Genomic DNA, 10,961 nt, shown 5'->3' with positions numbered 1-10,961 from the left:
ATTACATTGCGAGGTATTTGACCTCTATATGATACATTTTACAAACATTGCATTCGTTTTTAAAAGACAAACTTTCTTTACATAAAAAATTGACAGGCATGCATACCATTTCATAATATCCACTATCCAACTATAAATTGATTTAATAATAATCTTTGATGAACTCAATGACTCGAATGCAACGTTCTTCAAAATATGCTATGAAAGACTCCAAGTAATATCTTTAAAATGAGCAAATGCACAGCGGAAGATTTCTTTAACACCTGAGAATAAACATGCTTTAAAGTGTCAACCAAAAGGTTGGTGAGTTCATTAGTTTATCATAATCATTTATTTCCATCATTTTAATAGACCACAAGAATTTCATTTTCAGTTCTCATAAATATACGTCCCATGCATAGAGACAAAAATAATCATTCATATGGTGAACACCTGGTAACCGACATTAACTAGATACATATAAGAATATCCCCTATCATTCCGGAATCCTCCTTCGGACATGATATAAATTTCGAAGTACTAAAGCATCCGGTACTTTGGATGGGGTTTGTTAGGCCCAATAGATCTATCTTTAGGATTCGCGTCAATTAGGGTGTCTGTTCCCTAATTCTTAGATTACCAGACTTAATAAAAAGGGGCATATTCGATTTCGATAATTCAACCATAGAATGTAGTTTCACGTACTTGTGTCTATTTCGTAAAACATTTATAAAAGTTACGCATGTATTCTCAGCCCAAAAATATAAAGGGTAAAAAGGCAAATGAAACTCACCATACTGTATTTCGTAGTAAAAATACATATAACGTCATTGAACAAGTGCAAGGTTGGCCTCGGATTCACGAACCTAAATTAATTATATATATTTATATGTTGGTCAATATTTGTCTAACAAATTAGGTCAAGTCATAGTGTACCACAATCCTAATGCTCGAGACTAATATGCAAAAGTCAACAAAAGTAAATTTGACTCAAAATAATTTCTAAAAATCTATACATGATTAATATATAGTTTAAATATCGTCATTTTATATTTTTAAATATTTTAAAAAGATTTATTAGAGTAAATAATATAATTTATTTATTAATAAATAAAATTTTATATTAAATTTATATAATCAAATATACTTTTATATATATTAAGTAATAAAATTTATAGGGTTCATTTAATATCATAAAGATAATATGATAGGTATTATTAAAGTAAGTTATTACACGTAGTAAAATATGTTTGTATCACATATTTATTTTATAAAATAATATCTATAATGATAGTAAGTAAAAGTTGTATTATTTTGTAATAATAATTATTATTATAAAAATATCAATATTTATAATTACTAAGATGACATTATGATAAAACGATAATTCTAATTATGATAACTTTAATATTTACGATAATTTTTAATATTATCTTTAAAATAATAATTCTATTTAAAATAATAATAATAATGATATTTTATAGTAACAATGACATTTCTATTAAAATGATAATTTTTGTTAAAATGATAGTTTTAATACTAACGATACTTTTAATAATAATTGTAATGATAAAAATAATAAGAACGATAATTTTATCTAAATTAATATCTTATAATATTTTAATTTCATCATTATACTCTTACTCATTATTTCCTAATCGTTTCGTTTAATAGCTTTTAATCGTCTTTTATATCGTGTTCATAATAATGATAATAATAGTAATCAAAATATTTAGGTGTTACAATTATTTGTTTTAATTACACTAATATTAATAATGATAGTTACTATAATATTATTAACGATAATACTAATAATTATCTTAATGATAATATAGTAATAATAATAATAACAATAACAATAACCATTTTTAAATAATGATATATATATATATATATATATATATATATATATATATATATATTAATAATGATAATGATAATAATAATAATAATACTAATAATAATAATAATAATAATAATAATAATAATAATAATAATGATAATTGGATAATAATAATAATAATAATACTAATTATAACTTTAACGATAATAACGATAATAATAAAAAAAACAATTTTTAATGATAAATCCCTTTTATTGATAAAGATAATAATAATGATAATAATAAGATAAAACTAGAACGACGATAAAAACGACGATAATAATAATCATTTTTAATAAAAATATCGAAAATTCAATTGATTATAACTTCTAATCCGTTCATCGTGAAATGTCCCGTTCTTATTGATTAAAAACGTTCCATATTAATTGATTTCGTTGCGAGGTTTTGACCTCTATATGAGACGTTTTTCAAAGACTGCATTCATTTTTAAACAAACCATAACCTTTATTTCATCAATAAAGGTTTAAAAAGCTTTACGTAGATTATCAAATAATGATAATCTAAAATATCCTGTTTACACACGACCATTACATAATGGTTTACAATACAAATATGTTACAACAAAATAAGTTTCTTGAATGCAGTTTTTACACAATATCATACAAGCATGGACTCCAAATCTTGTCCTTATTTAAGTATGCGACAGCGGAAGCTCTTAATAATCACCTGAGAATAAACATGCTTAAAACGTCAACAAAAATGTTGGTGAGTTATAGGTTTAACCTATATATATCAAATCGTAACAATAGACCACAAGATTTCATATTTCAATACACATCCCATACATAGAGATAAAAATCATTCATATGGTGAACACCTGGTAACCGACAATAACAAGATGCATATATAAGAATATCCCCATCATTCCGGGACACCCTTCGGATATGATATAAATTTCGAAGTACTAAAGCATCCGGTACTTTGGATGGGGTTTGTTAGGCCCAATAGATCTATCTTTAGGATTCGCGTCAATTAGGGTGTCTGTTCCCTAATTCTTAGATTACCAGACTTAATAAAAAGGGGCATATTCGATTTCGATAATTCAACCATAGAATGTAGTTTCACGTACTTGTGTCTATTTTGTAAATCATTTATAAAACCTGCATGTATTCTCATCCCAAAAATATTAGATTTTAAAAGTGGGACTATAACTCACTTTCACAGATTTTTACTTCGTCGGGAAGTAAGACTTGGCCACTGGTTGATTCACGAACCTATAACAATATATACATATATATCAAAGTATGTTCAAAATATATTTACAACACTTTTAATATATTTTGATGTTTTAAGTTTATTAAGTCAGCTGTCCTCGTTAGTAACCTACCACTAGTTGTCCACAGTTAGATGTACAGAAATAAATCGATAAATATTATCTTGAATCAATCCACGACCCAGTGTATACGTATCTCAGTATTGATCACAACTCAAACTATATATATTTTGGAATCAACCTCAACCCTGTATAGCTAACTCCAACATTCACATATAGAGTGTCTATGGTTGTTCCGAAATATATATAGATGTGTCGACATGATAGGTCGAAACATTGTATACGTGTCTATGGTATCTCAAGATTACATAATATACAATACAAGTTGATTAAGTTATGGTTGGAATAGATTTGTTACCAATTTTCACGTAGCTAAAATGAGAAAAATTATCCAATCTTGTTTTACCCATAACTTCTTCATTTTAACTCCGTTTTGAGTGAATCAAATTGCTATGGTTTCATATTGAACTCTATTTTATGAATCTAAACAGAAAAGTATAGGTTTATAGTCGGAAAAATAAGTTACAAGTCGTTTTTGTAAAGGTAGTCATTTCAGTCGAAAGAACGACGTCTAGATGACCATTTTAGAAAACATACTTCCACTTTGAGTTTAATCATAATTTTTGGATATAGTTTCATGTTCATAATAAAAATCATTTTCTCAGAATAACAACTTTTAAATCAAAGTTTATCATAGTTTTTAATTAACTAACCCAAAACAGCCCGCGGTGTTACTACGACGGCGTAAATCCGGTTTTACGGTGTTTTTTCGTGTTTCCAGGTTTTAAATCATTAAGTTAGCATATCATATAGATATAGAACATGTGTTTAGTTGATTTTAAAAGTCAAGTTAGAAGGATTAACTTTTGTTTGCGAACAAGTTTAGAATTAACTAAACTATGTTCTAGTGATTACAAGTTTAAACCTTCGAATAAGATAGCTTTATATGTATGAATCGAATGATGTTATGAACATCATTACTACCTTAAGTTCCTTGGATAAACCTACTGGAAAAGAGAAAAATGGATCTAGCTTCAATGGATCCTTGGATGGCTCGAAGTTCTTGAAGCAGAATCATGACACGAAAACAAGTTCAAGTAAGATCATCACTTGAAATAAGATTGTTATAGTTATAGAAATTGAACCAAAGTTTGAATATGATTATTACCTTGTATTAGAATGATAACCTACTGTAAGAAACAAAGATTTCTTGAGGTTGGATGATCACCTTAGAAGATTGGAAGTGAGCTAGCAAACTTGAAAGTATTCTTGATTTTATGAAACTAGAACTTTTGGAATTTATGAAGAACACTTAGAACTTGAAGATAGAACTTGAGAGAGATCAATTAGATGAAGAAAATTGAAGAATGAAAGTGTTTGTAGGTGTTTTTGGTCGTTGGTGTATGGATTAGATATAAAGGATATGTAATTTTGTTTTCATGTAAATAAGTCATGAATGATTACTCATATTTTTGTAATTTTATGAGATATTTCATGCTAGTTGCCAAATGATGGTTCCCACATGTGTTAGGTGACTCACATGGGCTGCTAAGAGCTGATCATTGGAGTGTATATACCAATAGTACATACATCTAAAAGCTGTGTATTGTACGAGTACGAATACAGGTGCATACGAGTAGAATTGTTGATGAAACTGAACGAGGATGTAATTGTAAGCATTTTTGTTAAGTAGAAGTATTTTGATAAGTGTATTTAAGTCTTTCAAAAGTGTATAAATACATATTAAAACACTACATGTATATACATTTTAACTGAGTCGTTAAGTCATCGTTAGTCGTTACATGTAAGTGTTGTTTTGAAACCTTTAGGTTAACGATCTTGTTAAATGTTGTTAACCCAATGTTTATAATATCAAATGAGATTTTAAATTATTATATTATCATGATATTATCATGTATGAATATCTCTTAATATGATATATATACATTAAATGTCTTTACAACGATAATCGTTACATATATGTCTCGTTTAAAAATCATTAAGTTAGTAGTCTTGCTTTTACATATGTAGTTCATTGTTAATATACTTAATGATATGTTTACTTATCATAGTATCATGTTAACTATATATATATCCATATATATGTCATCATATAGTTTTTACAAGTTTTAACGTTCGTGAATCACCGGTCAACTTGGGTGGTCAATTGTCTATATGAAACATATTTCAATTAATCAAGTCTTAACAAGTTTGATTGCTTAACATGTTGGAAACATTTAATCATGTAAATATCAATCTCAATTAATATATATAAACATGGAAAAGTTCGGGTCACTACAGTACCTACCCGTTAAATAAATTTCGTCCCGAAATTTTAAGCTGTTGAAGGTGTTGACGAATCTTCTGGAAATAGATGCGGGTATTTCTTCTTCATCTGATCTTCACGCTCCCAGGTGAACTCGGGTCCTCTACGAGCATTCCATCGAACCTTAACAATTGGTATCTTGTTTTGCTTAAGTCTTTTAACCTCACGATCCATTATTTCGACGGGTTCTTCGATGAATTGAAGTTTTTCGTTGATTTGGATTTCATCTAACGGAATAGTGAGATCTTCTTTAGCAAAACATTTCTTTAAATTCGAGACGTGGAAAGTGTTATGTACAGCCGCGAGTTGTTGAGGTAACTCTAGTCGGTAAGCTACTGGTCCGACACGATCAATAATCTTGAATGGTCCAATATACCTTGGATTTAATTTCCCTCGTTTACCAAATCGAACAACGCCTTTCCAAGGTGCAACTTTAAGCATGACCATCTCTCCAATTTCAAATTCTATATCTTTTCTTTTAATGTCAGCGTAGCTCTTTTGTCGACTTTGGGCGGTTTTCAACCGTTGTTGAATTTGGATGATCTTCTCGGTAGTTTCTTGTATAATCTCCGGACCCGTAATCTGTCTATCCCCCACTTCACTCCAACAAATCGGAGACCTGCACTTTCTACCATAAAGTGCTTCAAACGGCGCCATCTCAATGCTTGAATGGTAGCTGTTGTTGTAGGAAAATTCTGCTAACGGTAGATGTCGATCCCAACTGTTTCCGAAATCAATAACACATGCTCGTAGCATGTCTTCAAGCGTTTGTATCGTCCTTTCGCTCTGCCCATCAGTTTGTGGATGATAGGCAGTACTCATGTCTAGACGAGTTCCTAATGCTTGCTGTAATGTCTGCCAGAATCTTGAAATAAATCTGCCATCCCTATCAGAGATAATAGAGATTGGTATTCCATGTCTGGAGATGACTTCCTTCAAATACAGTCGTGCTAACTTCTCCATCTTGTCATCTTCTCTTATTGGCAGGAAGTGTGCTGATTTGGTGAGACGATCAACTATTACCCAAATAGTATCAAAACCACTTGCAGTCCTTGGCAATTTAGTGATGAAATCCATGGTAATGTTTTCCCATTTCCATTCTGGGATTTCGGGTTGTTGAAGTAGACCTGATGGTTTCTGATGCTCAGCTTTGACTTTAGAACACGTCAAACATTCTCCTACGTATTTAGCAACATCGGCTTTCATACCCGGCCACCAAAAATGTTTCTTGAGATCCTTGTACATCTTCCCCGTTCCAGGATGTATTGAGTATCTGGTTTTATGAGCTTCTCTAAGTACCATTTCTCTCATATCTCCAAATTTTGGTACCCAAATCCTTTCAGCCCTATACCGGGTTCCGTCTTCCCGAATATTAAGATGCTTCTCCGATCCTTTGGGTATTTCATCCTTTAAATTTCCCTCTTTTAAAACTCCTTGTTGCGCCTCCTTTATTTGAGTAGTAATGTTATTATGAATCATTATATTCATAGATTTTACTCGAATGGGTTCTCTATCCTTCCTGCTCAAGGCATCGGCTACCACATTTGCCTTCCCCGGGTGGTAACGAATCTCAAAATCGTAATCATTCAATAATTCAATCCACCTACGCTGCCTCATATTCAGTTGTTTTTGATTAAATATGTGTTGAAGACTTTTGTGGTCGGTATATATAATACTTTTGACCCCATATAAGTAGTGCCTCCAAGTCTTTAATGCAAAAACAACCGCGCCTAATTCCAAATCATGCGTCGTATAATTTTGTTCGTGAATCTTCAATTGTCTAGACGCATAAGCAATCACCTTCGTTCGTTGCATTAATACACAACCGAGACCTTGCTTTGATGCGTCACAATAAATCACAAAATCATCATTCCCTTCAGGCAATGACAATATAGGTGCCGTAGTTAGCTTTTTCTTCAATAACTGAAACGCTTTCTCTTGTTCATCATTCCATTCAAATTTCTTCCCTTTATGCGTTAATGCAGTCAAGGGTTTTGCTATTCTGGAAAAGTCTTGGATGAACCTTCTGTAGTAACCAGCTAGTCCTAAAAACTGGCGTATGTGTTTCGGAGTTTTCGGGGTTTCCCACTTTTCAACAGTTTCTATCTTTGCCGGATCCACCTTAATACCTTCTTTGTTCACTATGTGACCGAGGAATTGAACTTCTTCCAACCAAAATGCACACTTTGAAAACTTAGCGTACAATTCTTCCTTCCTCAATACTTCTAACACCTTTCTCAAATGTTCACCGTGTTCTTGGTCATTCTTTGAGTAAATAAGTATGTCATCAATGAAAACAATGACAAACTTGTCAAGGTATGGTCCACACACTCGGTTCATAAGGTCCATGAACACAGCTGGTGCATTAGTTAAACCAAACGGCATGACCATAAACTCGTAATGACCGTAACGTGTTCTGAAAGCAGTCTTTGGAATATCATCTTCTTTCACCCGCATTTGATGATACCCGGAACGTAAGTCAATCTTTGAATAAACAGACGAGCCTTGTAGTTGATCAAATAAGTCGTCGATTCTCGGTAGTGGGTAGCGGTTCTTGATGGTAAGTTTGTTCAACTCTCGGTAGTCGATACACAACCTGAATGTACCATCTTTCTTCTTGACAAACAAAACAGGAGCTCCCCACGGTGATGTGCTTGGTCGAATGAAACCACGCTCTAAAAGTTCTTGTAATTGGCTTTGCAGTTCTTTCATCTCGCTGGGTGCGAGTCTGTAAGGAGCACGAGCTATTGGTGCAGCTCCTGGTACAAGATCTATTTGAAATTCAACGGATCGATGTGGGGGTAATCCCGGTAGTTCTTTCGGAAATACATCGGGAAATTCTTTTGCAATGGGAACATCATTGATGCTCTTTTCTTCAGTTTGTACTTTCTCAACGTGTGCTAGAACAGCATAGCAACCTTTTCTTATTAGTTTTTGTGCCTTCAAATTACTAATAAGATGTGGCTTCGTGTTGCCCTTTTCTCCGTACACCATTAAGGGTTTTCCTTTTTCTCGTATAATGCGAATTGCATTTTTGTAACAAACGATTTCCGCTTTCACTTCTTTCAACCAGTCCATACCGATTATCACATCAAAACTCCCTAACTCTACTGGTATCAAATCAATCTTAAATGTTTCGCTAACCAGTTTAATTTCTCGATTCCGACATATATTATCTGCTGAAATTAATTTACCATTTGCTAATTCGAGTAAAAATTTACTATCCAAAGGCGTCAATGGACAACTTAATTTAGCACAAAAATCTCTACTCATATAGCTTCTATCCGCACCCGAATCAAATAAAACGTAAGCAGATTTATTGTCAATAAGAAACGTACCCGTAACAAGCTCCGGGTCTTCCTGTGCCTCTACCGCATTAATATTGAAAACTCTTCCACGGCCTTGTCCATTCGTGTTCTCCTGGTTCGGGCAATTTCTAATAATGTGGCCTGGTTTTCCACATTTATAACAAACTACATTGGCATAACTTGCTCCGACACTACTTGCTCCGCCATTACTCGTTCCGACACCATTTGTTCCTTTCGTTCTATTAACCCCTGGTCCGTAGACCTCACACTTCGCCGCGCTATGACCATTTCTTTTACACTTGTTGCAAAATTTGGTGCAGAACCCCGAGTGATTCTTTTCACACCTTTGGCATAGTTGCTTCTGATTGTTGTTGTTGTTGCGGTTATTATTGTTGTTGGGATGATTGTTGTAGTTGCTGTTGTTGTTGTTGTTGTTGTTGTTGTTGGGCCGTTTGTTGTAGTTACGATTGATGTTGCGATTGTTGGGATAATTGTTGCGATTATTGTTGTAATTGCTGTTGTTGTTGTATTGGTGATTCTTATCACCGTTTTCCTCCCACTTTCTTTTGACTTGCTTCACATTGGCCTCTTCAGCAGTCTGTTCTTTAATTCTTTCTTCAATCTGGTTCACTAGTTTGTGAGCCATTCTACATGCCTGTTGTATGGAGGCGGGCTCGTGTGAACTTATATCTTCTTGGATTCTTTCCGGTAATCCTTTCACAAACGCGTCGATCTTCTCTTCCTCATCTTCGAATGCTCCCGGACACAATAGGCACAATTCTGTGAATCGTCTTTCGTACGTGGTAATATCAAATCCTTGGGTTCGTAACCCTCTAAGTTCTGTCTTGAGCTTATTGACCTCGGTTCTGGGACGGTACTTCTCGTTCATCAAGTGCTTGAATGCTGACCACGGTAGTGCGTACGCATCATCTTGTCCCACTTGCTCTAGATAGGTATTCCACCATGTTAACGCAGAACCTGTGAAGGTATGCGTAGCGTACTTCACTTTGTCCTCTTCAGTACACTTACTTATGGCAAACACCGATTCAACCTTCTCGGTCCACCGTTTCAATCCGATCGGTCCTTCGGTTCCATCAAATTCCAAAGGTTTGCAGGCAGTGAATTCTTTGTAGGTGCATCCTACACGATTTCCTGTACTGCTAGATCCAAGGTTATTGTTGGTATGTAGCGCAGCCTGTACTGCGGCTATGTTTGAAGCTAGAAAAGTACGGAATTCCTCTTCATTCATATTCACGGTGTGTCGAGTAGTCGGTGCCATTTCCTTCAAAATAGTTAAATGGAACAAGTTAATCATACAGAATATTAAGAGTAGTTAATAGTATTTCGTAGCATAATATGAACTCATTTATAAAAGCTTTTTCTTCATATTAGCGTTTTATAAGTGTAAATTCGGGTAGTACCTACCCGTTAAGTTCATACTTAGTAGCTAATATACAATTCAACTACTACAATTCTATATGAAAAACTGATTGTAATAATATTTCGCGTTCAAACTTTTATACAATATTTTACAAACTTACAATACCGCTTATTTTACATAAAGCATGAAATATAGCACACAATAACTTTGATACAAGATAGTTGTGAAGACAATTCTAGCTAGTACACAAGTCGTTCGGCAAAGGCAATAAAGACACGTAATTCATACGTCCAGAAACAAGTCATGCATTCTGGTTTTACTAGGACTACTTCCCATCCTTGGTCTTGTGCAACATAACCGTTATGGCCGTTGATAAGACAGCGTATTGTAACATCATCAAAGGGACGAGGGTTACGTAATGTCCAACAGTCCCGTAATAATCTAAAAACCTCATTTCTTACCCCAATTACCGACTCCGTCACTTGAGGAAACGTTTTGTTTAATAGTTGTAGCCCGATGTTCTTGTTCTCACTTTGGTGAGAAGCGAACATTACTAATCCGTAAGCATAACATGCTTCTTTATGTTGCATGTTAGCCGCTTTTTCTAAATCACGAAGTCCAATATTCGGATATATTGAGTCAAAATAATTTCTTAACCCGTTGCGTAAAATAGCATTTGGGTTCCCCGCAATATATGCGTCAAAGTAAACACATCGTAACTTATGGGTTTCCCAATGTGATATCCCCCATCTTTCAAACGAAAGTCTCTTATAAACCAAGACATTCTTGGA

Source organism: Rutidosis leptorrhynchoides, chromosome 4 (genome assembly GCF_046630445.1).
Source record: "Rutidosis leptorrhynchoides isolate AG116_Rl617_1_P2 chromosome 4, CSIRO_AGI_Rlap_v1, whole genome shotgun sequence".
Classification (NCBI taxonomy): domain Eukaryota; kingdom Viridiplantae; phylum Streptophyta; class Magnoliopsida; order Asterales; family Asteraceae; genus Rutidosis; species Rutidosis leptorrhynchoides.
This window is presented reverse-complemented; position numbering follows the sequence as displayed.